This window comes from Nelumbo lutea, chromosome 5 (genome assembly GCF_056320005.1).
Source record: "Nelumbo lutea isolate HS-2025 chromosome 5, American lotus-T2T, whole genome shotgun sequence".
In the NCBI taxonomy this organism is placed as follows: domain Eukaryota; kingdom Viridiplantae; phylum Streptophyta; class Magnoliopsida; order Proteales; family Nelumbonaceae; genus Nelumbo; species Nelumbo lutea.
The window spans coordinates 10,346,830-10,365,586 of record NC_142688.1 but is presented as its reverse complement, the minus strand read 5'-3'; the positions used below and the strand labels follow the sequence as shown (position 1 = coordinate 10,365,586).

General features: G+C 35.6%; 1 pseudogene across 1 annotated transcript; it reads right to left on the bottom strand.

Moving 5' to 3' along the window:
* Positions 1–10,486: 10,486 nt before the first annotated feature.
* LOC148850275 (uncharacterized) lies at positions 10,487–18,469 on the bottom strand (annotated as a pseudogene). The gene is made up of 3 exons (XR_016098974.1): positions 18,000–18,469; positions 15,589–15,695; positions 10,487–11,462 (listed from the first exon to the last, which is right to left on the bottom strand). The product of XR_016098974.1 is annotated as an uncharacterized LOC148850275 (transcript).
* Positions 18,470–18,757: the final 288 nt, after the last annotated feature.

Below are 18,757 nucleotides of genomic sequence, written 5' to 3'. Positions count from 1 at the left end.
TTTTGGGGCAAGGCAGCCTCCCTTATTTCTATTTTTCTGCGTTTTGATAATGGTTAATTCATAAAATTTAAAGTGGCCATATCCCTCCATATGGAGTAAATTTAGGCATCCTGAAAGAAAAAAAAAAAAAAAAAAGGCTGGTTAAATCGGAATCTCATGTACTTTTTTATTTCACTTTTCTTACACTTTCATTCAATCTATACATACGTTTCAACACTGCTGCTCGACCACTATGTATTACTTGCTATCTAACCAAGTACAAGTGAATACACTAGCATTCTAAAAAGAAAAATCTATCATTTTGTTCACTATTTTTAGTTTGAGGAGTGCAAATACTAAGTTTAGAAATATCATATATAAGGGCTCTGTACATATTTGTATTTGCACTCTTCCCAAATTAAGCCCTATATACAATATCAATATCACTTTTTATAATATGTAATGTTTTAGTCACTTTCGTTTTAATTTTGTTGTTATTAATTTCATTATACTATTTTCATTGACTATATTGAATATCCTATTCAATTATTGTCCAATATGATTATGATGGAGATGGATAAGATTTGATTTATATTTGAATAGTAGAGGATCAAATTTGGAATTTTGGATCTAAGCATAACCAATATTAGAGGTGTAAATGGATCGGGCACATCATGACCCCCAAGAATGTCATGTTCTTTTTTCAGATTTATGTGGGGACTATGCAAAGCTTATTTTCCTAGGTATCACTTATCCGGGTAAGTGATACCCATCTCCTAGGTGGGTAAAAATAACTTTCCCACCTAGGGGGAAAGTTGTCAATACTTGAATGGAACAAAAATCCCCCTTTTGATAATCCATTTTTATGGTTAAAATGTTGATTACTTATTTATATAAGCAATAAAAGAACATAGATAAATACACTTATTCAGATAAATTTTTACCAAGAAAAACTAACCCATTAAATACATTTACCCAAATAAAGAAATTACCAAAAAAACAAACGGGGCCTAAGATATTATTCTATAGGGAAGGCGGACTTTTCAGGCTACATGCAGAGGAGCCATATACATAGATCCAAGGTCCGCATGACTCTCCACTACTTGTCCCATCCCTTCTCATACACAGTATATACGTATATGACATGCAAATTTTTATATTTTATTAATAATAAATTAGATAATAGGGGATTAATTTTCAATTTTCATAGTATAAATTTTCAAAAATACTAAAAACAAGATTTTAATTTGTTAGTAAATTCTTAGCCACGTGAATGAATGGTATGGCTAAATCAGACCGTGTACGTATCAGTTAATGAGAGGCCATATAGGTATATCTCTATCCACATCAGCTTTTCCTTCCTAGTCCTACTATATCAACAATTATTGAAATGGATGAAAACAATTGCTTGAAGCTGAGTTAATTAATCTGGGTCCCAGGCTTGAAAGGACTGTACATTTTGGCTCACCGTTGTAGGAGAATTGGGATCTGCCAACAACACACATTCCAACCTCCTACTAACTTAATCTAACACCGCACATCTTATCATGAAAATGGGAGATAAAGTTGGTAGAGAGTTGAAATGTATTCTATTGGCAGGTGATCCGGAGATTCTTGGATCCCAACTTGTTATTTTTGAGAAAATAAAGCCCAACCTAAAGCAACACAATTGGGCCAGATGGCATGCTGGCATGAAGATGAAGATGGGTGGAATGGGATTGGACAATCCATGCAAATAATTGTCAAAGGCAAATTCATCAAATAATATAAGAACTAGTGCCCGTGACCGAGACCCATATAAAAATCCAAATCCCGATGGCACATGGCAGTAATGGTCAACTAGATAGATGAATTTGCAGCAGCTCTGGGACCATATATATCGATCATGCTTCATGAATGCTATTTAATGTGTTAGCTAGAAAGTTAAACCCACAGTTGCTTTCTTCAATTCGTCTCCAATTATTCACCACAGTTTGTCTTGTTGAAAAGCCAAAATTGAATGCTCACAAACGACATTTGGTCTTTTTCACTTTTCATCAAATCCAGCTTTTATATGCACATAGACTACATTCATGGAAAATGGTTTACTCCTACTTTTTGTTTTCTAGGTCTGTTTTTATGTTGCCTAACTACAGAGAGAGTTAAGCTTTGTTGAACAGTTATAAGATTTTTGGCCAGCTGGCTACCAATTCTATTTGTACAAAGTTAAAAGAAAAATAAGGCTGGAGTATAACATCGGTTGCAAATTGTGACCGTGGTCCAAACAGTCCCTTGCCAACCCCAATGAGAGAGATACAAACAAGCCAACAACGATGAAAACAAATTCAAAACAGCATGTTGTTTTCTTTTTCCATTGTTATTGTTATTAGAGGGTTGCATTGGTTCACGTGAAATAAACACAAAAATGGTCGGGTTGGAAGGGAAAAAGTCATCCCTCCTTGATTTTTTCTTTGGACATAAACCTATGTTATTGATGGACATGTAATCAACGAGATCGGCTTTCATCAGGATAAGCCCACCTTCATACTGTTCCAACCGCCTGAATATTTTTAATATAAGGCTGTAAAAGCAGGCTCGAGTGAATTTTTCCCTAACCAAAAAACTGAATTCGTAATCAACATTGTATCAAATTAAATGCTTGCTTTTTTCAAAGCAAAGCACCACCAAGTACAGCTGGCCACATGTTTAATTATTAAGTTAGTTTGGCATTTACTGGAGTTCAGATCAACTGCGGTATATTGACAACATCTCCCTTGTCCTTCAGATGTTCCTAATTTACGGTAATAATGGCTGTTGGGACCCAGTGAATAGGTACGCATATAAATAATAAAATAGAATTAAAAACTTTGAACCAATTAAAGCTCCATCAGATCGAGTTAATGACAAATTAAATTGACAATATAGCGCTATCTTGAAGATGCAGATCTACGTACACTACATGTATTCATTAACAACATTAATACTAATTTAGAATTGTAAAGAAACTACAATAAGATAAAAAGATATTCCAATTAAGATTAAAACTGGGAGATTAAAGACGAAAAGGCTTGGCTACGAATTACTAGCTATTAACATTAGAATATATATATATATATAATACAATCTCAGATGTATTTTGCTTATTAACGATGGATATTGTGGGGGCTAACCCCACTTTGTGAAGTCCTCCTTATAACTACACAAGAATGTTTAATTTACATAAGCATGATCATTAATCATCGGTTGCAGCTTGTTCAATTCACATAATGGATGATGATACATGTTTTTAGTCCTCCCTGATGACTTTGTTTTGTATATATCCCAACACCCCCCACCCCAAAGACTAAAAGGCCATCCTAATGATGCTGCCGCCACATGGAACCCCAAATTATTATTTGCATGAATTCGGGATATTTAAATGCATGTGCATACATGCATGCATGTCCTTCCTTTTATTATATTCCCAAAATGAAAATGAAATCCCCTCCTTTTATTCATTTATTTCTGAATCAGTAGACCCGATTATTAATCGAGATAAAATTACAGACTTAGGACTGTCCCGATTAATAGTTGGGGTCATTAGACCCAATTATACTGTATAATAGTTTAAGGTTTCGTTAGCATTTGGTAATTTATTTATTTAGGTAAATATACTTATCTAGGTAATTGTTTCTCAAGAAAGATTTATTCGGGTAAATGCATTTATGTTCTTTCATTTCCCATGTAAATAAAGTAATGTCCATTTTATCTATAAAAATTCATTATTATAAGGAGCATTTATGTTTCTTTCAAGCGTTGGAAACTTTTCCCACTGTAGGAAAGTTATTTATCCACCTAGAATATGGGTATCACTTACCCACCCAGGTAAGTGATACACAGGAAAATAAACTTTCTGTGGTCCCCACATAAATCTGAAAAAAAAACATGGGATTCTTGGTCAATGGGAATCAAAATCCCATTGACCAACTTTCCCCCCTCTCAAAATCTAGAAAAAGAATGCCCCCTAAAATTTAAATTTTGATAATACAACCTTAATAAAAATGACAGAAGAATATAAGATTATTTATATGTTAATAGATTAAATATTTTTAACTAATATTATCTATCAAGTTTAACATTCTAAACATAAAATGTGATATAAATTATAAGAAAATATTTTGTATATATATATATATATATATATATAATAAAGTAATTGAGCCTGAGCTCAGCCCAAAACACAGATAGAAAATTGGGAAAAAAATGATTTTTTTCTCTTTTTACTTAATAAAAAACTAATTTCTCTAAAATTAAAATACCTCAAAACTCAAAAAAAATGAAATATCTACTATAGCTTGAGAAAAGAAAAGAAAAACAAAGAAAATAACATATTATGTTAATATATATAATTATCAAATTGAGATTGGGATTGGATCGGGCTTTACAGGCCCAAAAAATATCAGGCTTAGTGTTTTGAGTCAAATCCCAAGTCTATGGGCTTGGCTGGACCGGGTTGGGCTACCTGGCCCATGAACAAATCTACTACAGGTTCTTCATAGTAAGATATGTGGGCCTTAAAATCACCTTCTCTCTCCTCACCTCCTTGGTACGTAATACCCAAGAAAAATACCCTGTTGGGTGAGAGAGACCCGGCCAATACAATATGAGGATTCTAATCCAATAATCCAAAACAAAAAAAAAAAGAAACAAAAAAAGAAAAAGAAAAAGAAATGAAGTTAATCTAACCAGCACATGGTAAGGAAGTATAAAGGCCTCACAACTAGGGTTCAAAGTATTGATATGATACGAGTTTTGGTCGTATCATATTGGTACTTAGAAATGGCCGATACATATATTTTTTTTTTAGTTTTTTCTTTTTCAAAGTTTAGTTTTTTGAAAAGCTTATAAGATATTTTTTATTATTAAGAAAATTAAAGATCTGAAAACAAGTATTTCAGACCGTATTTTTTTCAAAAAATACGATACAATACGTCCCGTATCAATACTTCGAACCACGCTCACAACCACCGAATTCACGTTTCATGAGTTACACAGAAATGGATAAGAACCGGACATGTCCTCATTTCTCAATACACACGGTAACTCCACGGACCCTTACAATGTATACGACAGGAGATATGATTGATTGATCGCTTTGATTTGATTCCATGTTTCTTCCAAGTTGCCAGCTTGCATTAGTAAAGTAGTCAGTCAAATTCAACTGTCTTCAATCTTTATTGTCGATGCTTTGCGTTGTAGAATTGCAGTTATTCTCTTCACCTACAGATCTTTGTTTCCTTCTTATCAAGCTCCACCCCACTGACCCGTCCCTGTTGAATCTTCTTTCATTATTTAATTTTTTTTTTTTTTTCTGTTGGGTTAAGGCCCTCGAAATTTCTTAATTTTTTAATCAAAAGACATTGTAGTTGGATTGCTCCATGGTTTTCAAAAGTGGACCGGACCAAACGGTCACATTGGAAAAAATTGGGAACTGGCTAGGTGATTGATTCTATTTTATTCAGCAAAACATTAATTTGAGCATTCAAACCATTTAATGGTTTTGACCATTTCTTATATTTTTAATTTTTTAATTTTTATCAGAGCGGGTCATTCATTTGATTCAAATGATCGGACTATTAGACCTGAGAATCGGACCCCTGACCAGTTCATTGTCCACTAAATTTTAAAAACCTTGGATATCACTTCTTAACTCAGTGAGGCATGCAGTATCGTGATTCTTTTGTTGGTGATTGTCCCGTGGCCTTATTGACTTCTTTTTCATGGTTCTTCTCTCTTTTTATCGGGTTTAATCAAGGTTTTAAATTCGTCATTGATTCGGACGATTGGACTGTTCAACTGGTCAGAATGTTATTTTTATTTTTGTTTAAAATCATTATTTTTTCAAAAACCATTGAATTGGTAGGCAATCCACTGACCCGAGTCATCAAACCATGGACCATTCGACCCGGACAATATTTTGGATCATTCTTTCTTTTAATTATTTTTTAATTTTAAAAAATATCATAAATTTATCCTTTGAACTGGACGGTCAAACCATTTACCTGAAAACCTGCAGTGAAAGTGGTTACAATTCCAGTTTAATTTTTAAAAACATTAAATTTTCTACCAAAAAAAATCACTGACAAATCAAACAATAGGGCTACTATTTGGGAAGAGTACAAATATAAATATGTACAAGTGTACATATATACTCTCCCAAACTACGGTTAAGGAAAGAATGTTATATTAAAAAGCAGTTATAAGAGCATTGACATCCTGGTCTTAGTGACTGAAAGAATGAAGGAGGAAATATCATTATTCGCTGCTATGACGATTGAGCATGAAAACCTCCAGATTTTGGGAGAACGGACATTCTCCCGCAAAGTCCATATTTCCATAGGCTCTGTTTGGTTTGGATTTGCACTACTGTAAATGTATAGTAGTGCAAATGAACTGAGCCTAGATCCTGGTTCTTTTGTTTGTTTGTAGGAAATAGGATAGGAAGTAAAATAATGTTTTGGTCCCCAGGTTATAGGGAAGACAAGAGAATGGGGGCGAAAAATTTTGCAAATTGATGAAAATTTTGCACTGCTTATATTACAAAATATAACCAAGATGCAAATTTTGCATCAAATAAAAATACAATCATTATTACAAATAAATATATGCAAAACTAAACCGATTGCAAAATTTATATCCGACTCGGATTTAAATTCCAAACACATTAATGTTTGTCTCACATCCCACAAGTCGCATCACGCAGCCACTGTTGTTGATGGGCTTGACCTAGAAAAGTGAATTTTATGGTGGGCTTTTGGAGGTTTAGGTAAGTAGTCAGTATTGAGAATTTTGGAATGATCAGGGCATTCATAAAATGAATTCATTTCTATTTCTCGGGAGAAACCTGAATGAAACCATTTCTGCAAAAGACTGGATATGATGCTATGCAGCAGAACAACAATGAAAGTATTCCATTTCACCGCTTAATTAGCAACAGCATCCACTTGGATTATCTAACAAACAAACACAGCCTACTCAACGACAAATTTTGTCGTCATTAGTTCATAATTAAATAGGAATGAGTTCGGTAGTAACTATCGAAAATAAAAAAGGAACAAAAAATGGTAGATAAAGTGGACCTAGCAAGAATTTTTCTTTTCTTTTTTTATTGGGCCGGGCCAGGAACATTGATTGCTTACACCTGCAGCTCCAACTTGTCTAGGCATATTGGAAACAATTAATTTGAAAATCCATACGTAGGCATATTCCTGATGACATAGTACTGTTAAGTTTGAAAAGACAAAAGCAGCCGGCCCATATTTTGACTTTTAGAGTTTTATTTTTTAAATTATAAATAATGGTGGTATGCATCAAGCTCATCAAATATGTGACGTACTGACGTGCCCAAATCAATCCCCATTTTCTTCAAAAACATTGAAGTTTCTAAATAGGGTGTTAATAGGAGTTGAAATTACCTGTCAACAAAATATGTTCCAAATTCCAACGCCCTCCTAACATGATTTGGCACCATAATCATGAGGTTGAGAAGGGTGTTGGAACGCATTTTGTTGACAAGTGATTCCTAGAAGAAGGTCGAATGCATTTAAGCTGATGCGGACGGAGTTCCTGAACACATGAGCAAGGGTTATGTAGTCTGTCGATTTGTTTTATCCATGTAGGTGGCTTATATGGCTGGAACTCAAAACACTAAGCAGTGGGTTGTCATAACTCATAAATTAAAGGAACCAAGAGAGAGAAGGGAGGTTATTTATGGCTAATTTATTAGTTTTAGCGACCAGTCATGATTGCAGCCGACATGGATTTTTTTTTTTTTTTTTTTATGTAAAGGGAGGTTTCAAAGAGGGGCTATTTTGTTTATTTAAAACTAAAAATTTTATAATTTATTATTGGGTTCTTTTAAATATTTGTTAGAGGATTACATTAGAATGATGTGTTAAGTTATTTAGAAAAAAAATAATTAGCCGTTTACCAAGGAATAGATTTTAAATTAGAATTACATATAACAGGTTATGCTTACTTAGGTTGTGTTTGGTATTATTGCCAATTCAATGATTGTTACATCCTTGAATGGCATGTTGATGTCAAGGTATCTGTGTGGCTGGTATTTAATGTTGAAAGTCGTTAAATTAGTGTTTTTCCCAGTATTGTGTTTTGTATTGGAATTGTCATTATATAATGTTTATATTCAATATGACACTACCCTATTCTCATCCAATAGCGAAATTCAAAAATATATGTTTTGTGATTGTAGAAGCATAGAACCAGAAAAAGAACTTTTGTTTTGGAAGTAGGGTTTATGAGTATATCCATCTTTGCTAGTATGCAATGCACCGGAATATGTCTCTATTGCCATGTAGAGATTCCAAAGAGCCAAACCATTAGACTATTCCTTCAAACAAGCAACCAGAGGAAACGTCAATTTAACATTTCCCATAACACCTCCTGATACGGGCGCCCCACAGCACATCCAAGTTGTGTATTGGGAACATCTCTACCCTGCATGCTGAGATGTGCATGTGGGGTGGCACACCCTGTGGAGTGCTGATGTAATTTCTCAAAACAAACATCATCCTATGGGATATTTGATACTGTAGTTTTGTGGAGAAGTTTTACTTCCATTTAAGCATTATATAGGCATTCTCTCCTTACCAAACCAAAATCTTATTTGATTAGTTTCATTCAAGTACAAATGTTAACTTATAAGGAAAAAAAAAAAAAGACAAATAAAACTATTTTTATTATTCTTTATCTTGAATTAGGTAAAAAGTTACTTTTAGAGAAAACACCTTTGGATTGGTGTTTTGTCTTATGTGACACCCAATGGTATTTATGTATATTAAACAATAATAAACAAGTATAACATTATACTTTATATCCATACCATTTTTTCACAACATATAATGCTTAAACCAATTACAAATACAATCCCTAACACCTTCTTTGCCTATATATAAACTATTATTTGGTGGCTTTAAATATTTATTAGAGGATTACATTAGAATAATGTATTAAGTTATTTAGAAAAAGGAATTAGTAACTTAACAAGTTAAATAGATTTTAAATTTGCTTTCTTTTTATGGGTATTACATTTACATGCAATGATTGTCACATCCTTGAATAAGCATAACAGCTTATTTTTATAGGTTGTGTTTTTGGTTCCATTTCAGGCTCAAACATTTCAAGAGGCCACGTGACATGCTGATATTAAAATGCTTGTGGTTGGTATCTATGATGACCGGGCATTGAATAAGTGGAAAAATGCGGACAGGTCCAATGCAGATTTCTGAATTCCACTGCAGATATAAATATTCAAAATGTCAAAAACCCCATTCTATACGCTAATGCCTGCCTGTAAATTGGCATCAATTCCAACCTGGCATCACCCCAACTTTACTTTAGGTCTAGAAATTCTAACCCTGGACTGAACCATCATTCTCCCTTGAATAAGTATTTTGACCAGTATTGTGTTCAGCATTGGAATTGATATTTGAATGTTTAAATGAGATGTTTATATTCAATGTGATATTACTCTACTATATCGATTCTCATCCAATAGTGAAATTTAAAAATAGATGCTTTCTAATAAATAATTAGCTCATTATTATACACAGATTAACATCTAGATGCAAATCTAATGGTTCTAGAAGCATAGAACCAGATAAAGATCCTTTGTTTTGGAAGTAATGTTTATGAGTATTCAATGGCATATCCGCCTTTACTAGTATGTCATGCATTAGAATATGTCTCTCCATTGCCATGTGGGATGCCAAAGAGCCAAATCATCGGAATGGCATTGTTCGTGTGTGTTTGACATCGTGAATGTCTTTACCCACTTCATAACAATTATGGTGGGCCTTCTAAGGGAGATGGGATTAGCTGAACCCAATAACTGTTCAGTGGGCTTTGAAACCAATAACAACTCCCCACACCAGTCATAAAATACATGGGCCCATAACCGTTCAAGTTTTTACTTTTTGTTTCAAGCAGTTTTTTTTTTTTTTCCCGACTGTGCGGGGCATCGTCACTGGTTCCTGCTACACAAACCATTACCATTGCATTCATCAGCTAATCTAAATTACTTGGGAAGATAGGAATAAGGGGAAAAGCTTTGGCTGTTGGGGGAACGTTCTTGGTCATGAGTCATGACACTACCGTGAGCATGGGGTAAAAGAGTCATTGCGCTCAATATTCTTTTCAAGACAGAGACAACCAAAGGACTTGTGTTTTACATTTTAAAGAACGACTCCAGATCTCCCAACAAAAAGCCATGTGTCTGCACATTCCGTGCATGATGGGTCTCAATCTTGTGGTGAGATGTGTGGATTAGAACATGTTGGGCAGTTTTTTGTTGGAGGAGATCCTGACTCTTGGGCTTGAAAAAAAACGTAGTTGTGGGCCCAGAAATATTATGGGCCGGTCTAATACCGACCATCGCTAATTAGGCGGATTGGATCCGGATAGATGAGCCCAAAACGCTGTTAGGCGGACTGGTTCCAGCACGCATCCAAGTATTCAACCAGCCAACCGAGACAATCTCGAACGTAGGAATTGATAAACAGAAGGTGGTTACAACTTACAAACTACAATCTTTCTTTGCACTAAACGTTTAGTACCAATTTTCAAGGGGTTATAGTATACAGTTAAGATAAGGAATCATTGGTCACTAATCAATCTCTTTCCCAACAAAAACTCTTTATGATAGTCCTCTCACCTCTGTTGTCTTGTCTCACATCTTCCCACCTTTTCTAAGAAAAAAGTCGCGTTCACTGCATGTAGCAATTCCATTTGCTGAAACCTTTCCTGCATGATTACTCCTCACATACAGTGGAATCCGTGTACCCAATTCCCGTAGCCGATTTACCATATCATAAAGAAACTCAAATGTGAGTCTGGATTGTGCATTAAGATCCTCTCTCACCTGCGGATGAATCCTAAACCAATCTCCCAACATCCTGTGCACGTGCACGGATTATTCTCCATGGCACAGGGTATCTCTCACAGAGTTTCAAAAACAAACCAATAAATCTGTCTGATCTACTTCACCATCTACATTGCTTTCTTCATCACCCTCCACCCATTCAGCAGTCAGATACCCAGCAAAAAGAGCTGGATTCTCAAGAAGAGATTCGGCTGAAAGAACACCATCAGCACCTGTCTCCTCCAAGCATCTCTGAACATCATTTATGTGGCGTATGTTCCCATTGGCTAGGACTGGAATCCTGGCAGCACCTTTTACTGCCTTGATGGCATTCCAATCAGCTCTGAATTTCTTCCCATCTTTTTCATCTCTAGTTCGACCATGGACAGCTAAGAGAGAGCAACCAGCGTCCTCTAGCATTCTGACATATGTTATTGTATCTTCTAAATTTGGGAATATTCTGATTTTGCATGAGACGGGGACATGCAGGTTGCTTGCTAATTTGTGCACTAAGGATTTTACAAGAGGGCGTTTGTCCATTAAGACAGCCCCATAGTTCCCTCGCTTTGCAATACGCTGTGGGCATCTGCATATCAAGGCAAGAAGCCAGCTATTATAATTGATTACACTACACAATTAATGGAGTCCAAAATGCACAAAGGAATGACACGCCAGAAAGGACTGCAGTGCAACTTCCAAGAAAATGAACGTCAAGAGCAAGATCACACTTTTATGGTTGGGAAGAATGATAACGTCAGAAAAGCCACAGTTTTCACATGGATTTACGACAAGTAACCTTTCAATTGTGCAGGAAGCAAATTCCTCCCAAAATTAAGCAGCAGAATAGTTTAATTGTAGCTACACACCTATACCACAAATTGTCCTTACATGTCTAGGAGATGGGGGGTTTACCACTGCCTTCCACATGGTTTTCTGCAAGACTGCAAATTTATTGGTGAAGTATTTGAAACTCAGTAAGAGATACGCTGTGCAGAGGGTTTATTTGTAGGGAGAAGCAGGTAGTGCACCTGATTCTTGTAAACTTTAATTAGTTTCTGCTCAGATTCTTCCAAGTAGATTCAGAATAGATTGCAAATGCAAGGTAAATGATGTAGTACGGGATTTGGACCAACTAAGTTAACATTTACAAAGTTGTTTTTCGAAGACCCATCTTAGTACGTATAGGAGAGGATGGTGCATTATAGAAGGAAGCTAATAAGTTCCATGCAAGTTGGGACCACTACAAGACACGTAAGAAGCAGAGATGACACCACTGACCCGACCTAGTAAATATTTACTAAGATAGCATCAATGCAGAATTTCTATCTTAGTTTATTTTTACCAAGCTAGCGCCATTGTAGGATTTTCATCTTAGTTCGTATTTACAAAGTTAATGTTACAATGGGATTTCCGAATTTGTATTCAATTAGGACATTCTTTTTTGAAGAGATTTAATAGGATTATAATGAGTGTTTTATTAGATTATGAAACTTCTTTGTAGGAGGCATATGGGTGTAAAAAAATCTATATAAAGAGTAGCTAGGGCAAAGTTAGGGGAGTTTTTGGTTGATTTTCTCTCAAGTATTCAGTGAAGAGTTGTTCTTCCTACCTATTTCAGCTTTGGTTCTTTTATTTGAAGCTTCTCTGAATGTGGTTTGTTTTCGTACTATGACATTTCATATTAGAGCACAAGTTTGATCATTCTTTGTATTATGGCTCCTAAGAAGACACAAGTGGCTCACATCATGGAGTAGAAATTCAACAACAAAACACAAAAAGAGGTGGTAGAGTTGAGAAGACAAGTCGTTGCTCAAGAGTTGAGATCACTAAGTTCCCATTAGACCTGTTCATGGGCCGGGCCGGGCCATGCTCGGGCCGGCCTTTTACTCTTCATTAATGGAAATTTGTTAGGCCCGAGTCCGAGCCTGGCCCGACCAACAAACCTACAACTTGGGCTCGACCTCGGCCCTGATAAAAAGCCCGAAGCCCGAGCTGAGTTCGCTGTCTGAGCTAAGTGAGCCAGACCCTAATAATTTTCTTAATACAATAAAATGGTAAAGAGGACTCACCGCCGGTGATTGTGTTCGTCGGAGCTGAGTTCACGGTGACTATGAGCTGTGACCTGCGATTTTAGTAGTGATCAGTTCGCGTCCGAGAGAGAGAGAGAGAGAGAGAGAGAGAGAGATGTAACGAAAATCAAATCTTATGGCTTTGTTGATTGCTTTAATATTGTTGAGGGTTGTAACGAAAATCTTGCATGGCCATTTTCCTCAACAATATCTATTAAAGAGAAACTTGTTGATTGGAACAAACATCCAATCTTTGATGAAGAACCAATTGCTAAGGAGGAATCCTCCATCATTCACAATGAATTTCAACATGATGGAGACAATACCTATCATCTTGGGGGTTAGAATTAGGAATTATAATTAGATTTTTATTGATTGAACTATAGTTAGATATGGAGTCTAAAGGAGAGGCGGAATTGTGGAGGTCTATGAATGAAGGCATACTCTGATTTCTGTCATTGAACTGAATACCAGGTTCTTGCAAGGGTTCTGATTTCTAGAGTTCTCTGCTTGTATTGATTCCAGTAAGCACATCTTCACTTTATTCTTATCTCTGTTCTGAATTTTCTATCTTATTTGAAGTGCTGATGGAAAACATTGCACCAGAAACATCAACTTTATAATTCTTCAACATTTCAACTTCAACCTAACCTGAGACTCAACCCGTGAACCTACATACTCTATTCCCTACCTTTCCATCACACCTCTTTCTCTCTGTCTAAAGTCTATTGCCACATATGTGACCAATTTTCTGATGCATTCATGCATATGTACATTATATAACACCTGGACAGCCCATAAACTATGTTTGATAAGAACCCCAGAAAGTCCAAAATAGTTGTCTTTCAGCTAGAAATAGGGCTTTCCGCTGAAGCCTCTTTTAGTGGCTTCTCCAAAGCAGCTCTTTTAGTGGCTTCTCCAAAGCAGCTCAATTGAAGCTTCAGCCCTCCCAAATGTGTTCTTAGTTTAACAACCAGTTGGGTTGGGCAGTATCAAGGGGAATCTCAAAAACATAAAAACAAAAAGAAACATGTCTGGTGGATGGAAAAATACTATAGGTTCTATAACCCACGGTTTGGGTGAACAATTGGGAATGACCGGTTGGAGGTTTGGCAAGGTTATGGAGTTTTAAACAATAAGGATGTGATATCTACTATTCTAAGAAACTGCAGAAATGAATATGACATAGTTTTCAAGGCGCCAAGGTGAGGCTAGGCAATAGGGGGTGTCTTATCATCTAGTTGACTAGGCTAGTGGATTTTTTTCAAGTAAAAATCATATATCCTAGGGTAATTCCCTAGGTTTGATGGCAACTAGCAACCACATTTCTTTAATAATCATCCATAATTTTCATAAGAAAAGTATAAACTTCATGTTAAAGTATAGAAAATCAACATATGCATGAGAAGAAAAAAGAAAGATAAGAAAATTCAGAAAATATAGGGCCTGAAAAGAAAATTTTATTGCTTCGGGTTTTGAAATCTTCGAGGGTTCAAGACAGCATAAAAACATGTGTGTTGATTAAACCCTAACAAATAAGAAAATAATAAAAAATAAACTAGTATATAAACAAACAGAATAATATTTTAGTTTTATAATGTCTATTTCAAAATCTAAAGAAAATTAAGAATATATAAGTATTTCATAACACCATGTACAAATCTTCTTGTTGATTAGCTACTTGATGTAATGCAATTGAGGAAAAAAAGAAATTGTGGGCTTTACATGCATGAAAATGTTTTATATGTTTGATTTTATTTTTAAATTTTCATTTGAATATTGCTTAACATGTTATGTTTATGTATTTTAATTTTAGATAAAAGGTTTTAAATACCATTAATTTTAAAATTTATGTTTATATTCTTATTAATATTATGTTTAATATTTTTTTTTCATTTTTTTAATTTCCTGACCTTTTTATTTTTAGCAATTTTTTGTATTTCTGCGCCTTGCTTCAAAAAGGTGCATGCCTCGCCTTGCGCCTCTCACCTCGAGTGCAAATTGGCCCTTGTGCTTTTAAAACACTGTTATATATGCATATACACTTGTTTGCTTTCAAGGTACCCAATGTAAGTTCCCAAGTCTTATTCATAACTTCAATGCATGTCCTTTTCAGCCTTATACATTGCTCTTCTACAACCTTCAACTTGCACTAGACCATTGCATTCACCAGAGCAGCCACCAGCCTTCCATCCACATGGCCAACCCATGTAAGTTGAGTTTCTTTCACAAAGACTGACCACATAGATGCACTCCTTTCAAATTGTCTCCTTCCTAGTCTTTCCACAAATACATACATTCACTATGTTCATTTTGTGGCAAAGCCTTACTCAGGACTTACTCTCAATTGCCAGCCTCTCTCTGGTTTGTCCCCAACACCAGCAGCGCCCTCCACTAATCAGCCAATAAGCTCTCCCAACTAACTGAAGTCCTTCAGAACAAAAATCTTATATCTACCACATCTTGTTTTATTGGCTAATCCATGTCAGATGTCTAACAATCATCAAAATTATTAAGATTGACTTACTGGCTTCTAATTTTTTAGCAACTGAATTAACAATTACCAAGCATTAATTTATTTATTGATAGCAATAGATTCATGTGCAACTTTATGAACATGCTATAAGGTCCAGAAGAAGTTACCCCAGATTAATGTCAACATAATCACAATGAGGTTCAACCATTTGTGCTGCTTCCAACAGAACATCTGGATCATTTGCACAAAACTGGACAAATAATGGACGATCTTCCTGCAATTGTTATCAATTTTAGCATGACAAGTATTTTTCCCAACAGATAACCCAAAAGATTTTACAAGGTTAAAGCACACAAGTACGCACACACACACACACACACACACACAAGAGATATACATATGCAGGAAAGATTGAAAGCGGGACAAAAAAGAGTATTAAGTAGCTGTAAAAGAAGATGCCACAACCTGTAAATACCCAGTACATGATCAATATAGAAACAATGGGGCCCAACTATGAGGCACCAAAAAAACTAACCAACAGAGGAGAAGGGCACAACCTCAACATAACAAAAGGCCTTGGCCTCAACATAACTCAACCCTAACCACAATAACAAAGAACCAGTTGAAAAGCACCAAAAGAGCTGACCAATAACAACCCAAGAAACCTTGATTAAGCAATGACCAACTGCACTGCACACCCTCAACTTTGCCTATGCCCCTCTACCTATTTCTAGTGCTTTTTAACATTCCGTCTGCCCTTCTTCTCAGTTAATGTGCATGGTGAATATAATCCAATATTCCACTTATCTTGCAAACTAAAGAGACTCGAAGGCTATCTTAGAAACTGCAACAAAGCCTCCTTTTGGAAATATGTTAGGTTCTGAACACTCTTATGTTCATACCTGTAAATAATTCATTTTTTAATCAATAATATGTTATCCACCAAAAAATTAAACAAAATAAGGAAAAAAACTTATTGCTGAAAATGGTGTCTTGAGGGGTCAAAACAATCTTGAATTTATCTGAAATGAGATGATCAGGAGATAGAAAAGTAGCACTAAATTCAATACACCCTTGAATTTATTAAGGGTGCACTGGTAGCCCCATTGAATTTAACTTCTAATGGGGCTCACCAAAATAAACAAATAAATATATATATATATATATATATGTGTGTGTGTGTGTGTGTGTGTGTGTGTGTGTGTGTGTGTGTAACCAAATCATCACCTTAATGATAGGAGAATTGATGAGAAAGAAATAGACAGTCAAGCAACTTCTAATGGGGCTCACCAAAATAAACGAATAAATAAATAAACTATAAATATATATATATATATATATATATATATATATATATATATAAACTGTTAATGGCATATTACAGTTGTGGTTATCTAGCTATTCATAGAAACGTGTGAAAATGTGGAAGATAACATTTAATGGAGGATAATGATCATCTCATGCAAGCACCTACTGGTCCAGCCATCCAGGAGAAAAAAATCAAGCATGCCACTTAGTTGTTATAATGCTGATAGCAGATAATTAAGTAGTACTAGTCCACTAGTTTAGCCTTTTCTTTATCTTTAGCAGCCGCTGTATCCTATGAAGACAATCGAGCTTCCTTCGTGAATCATCTGGGATTTCCTAATATGTATAATTCAAATATCAGAGTGGCCACTGGGAAAACATCACATAGAGAATCTGATTAATGGCCAAATCAGGTAGAGTACTCATGATTATTTAGTCGGACACTCGGACCATCCAAACATTGTATAACCTCTGAATTGAGTGATAGTTGAAGGCATAGTTAAAGACAACTCTCAGTATCCAAATGAAAATCATCACTGAGGAAGTAAGAAGTATATTAATCGTCCAGTTTAATGGTCAACCTCTAACCAACCAAAGTGACAAGGAATCTCAGAACATTTTTTTCATCTACAGAAATTCTGTAGTTGTTTCAATATCAGGAATCTTGATCAACATCCACATCTACAACATGCTAAAGAAGCTTTTTCTATCAGTAACAAGATCAAATGCAATTACTATATGAAAATTGATCAAAAAGCATATGAACCATAGCCTCTATTTATGGGACAGTGGTATTATAGCCAAATACATGTGCTGAAGTTTTCCCCTTTCCTTGTTTTCGTATTGATGAACAAAAAGATTGCATTCGGAGAAAAATGCTGTAGAAGATAATCTTGGAAAGAGACCCTATCACCGTAAGACTAAAAGCAACATTTAGGGAGATTTTTCTAGACCAACCTAATCATTGTCTTTGCAACTATCATGAGATAATCCAATGACAACTACAAATCCCCCAAGCTCTCCAAATTACAGTCCATTCTAGATTATCCCAATATCACAACTTTGCAGAATTGACTACGTTTAAGTCCCGGTAACCCAGTGGCATAATCAGAATCATAAAGCCCAACATAAATGAATTTATCAATTCATTCATAACTAACAGGAAATTCCGATACAGATTTACTATATAGAGTTGAGTTCAAAACTACAAAATAGATACTAAATATGGGGCAAAAAATTTAGCCCCTGTTTGAAAGGGCAGGAAGTGTACCTTGCTGGTGGTGAATTCCTGAGTCCGATACTTCTCATTGTCCAAAAAAAATACGGGAATGCAACATGGGCGTGAGCTCAGAGTTGTCAACCATAGGGGCAACCATGAGCTTTGGTTGGCCCAGCTTCTTCCAGTGAGCCCATGCCCGTTCGATACGGCATTCCACGTTCAGGCAACAAGCCGGAGAGCCCAACGAATAGCACGAAAACGGTGATTCAGAAGGCATGAACGACACTGTAGAAGACGAAGATGAAGAGCTATTTTGCTCGAGAAGACAGCACCCAGTTTCTTCAGCGAATAGACGGTCATCTAGGTCTTCTAGGGAGTCGGTTTGAGTACTGAGAGTAGCCATGCGAGATTTGCAGATACCAGAGTAGACGAAAACGAAAGAGATGGAATATTTGAGGGGACGAGTTGCTTCGGGAGAAGGGTGAAAACCGAAAGGGCAGGGGCGTACGTAAATCCCGTTAGCCGCGGTGGCGACCGTGCTCACGGTTTGGTTAACCAAACCATGAGCTTACTTTTTTAAGCCGAACTGAATCACCGGTTAACCGATTAAATGATTCGGTTGTTCAGCTTTTTCATTTTTTTTGTTTTTATATTTACACTAATTATTATAAAAGATATATCTATAATATACATTATAAATAAATAATAGGTATATTTTACCTTGGGCTTAATTGTTTTTAGATTAGGTAACAACTTGTGGGTAGCCGATCCATTTGAGGGTAGAGTGGATTGGCTCTAAGATATGTGTA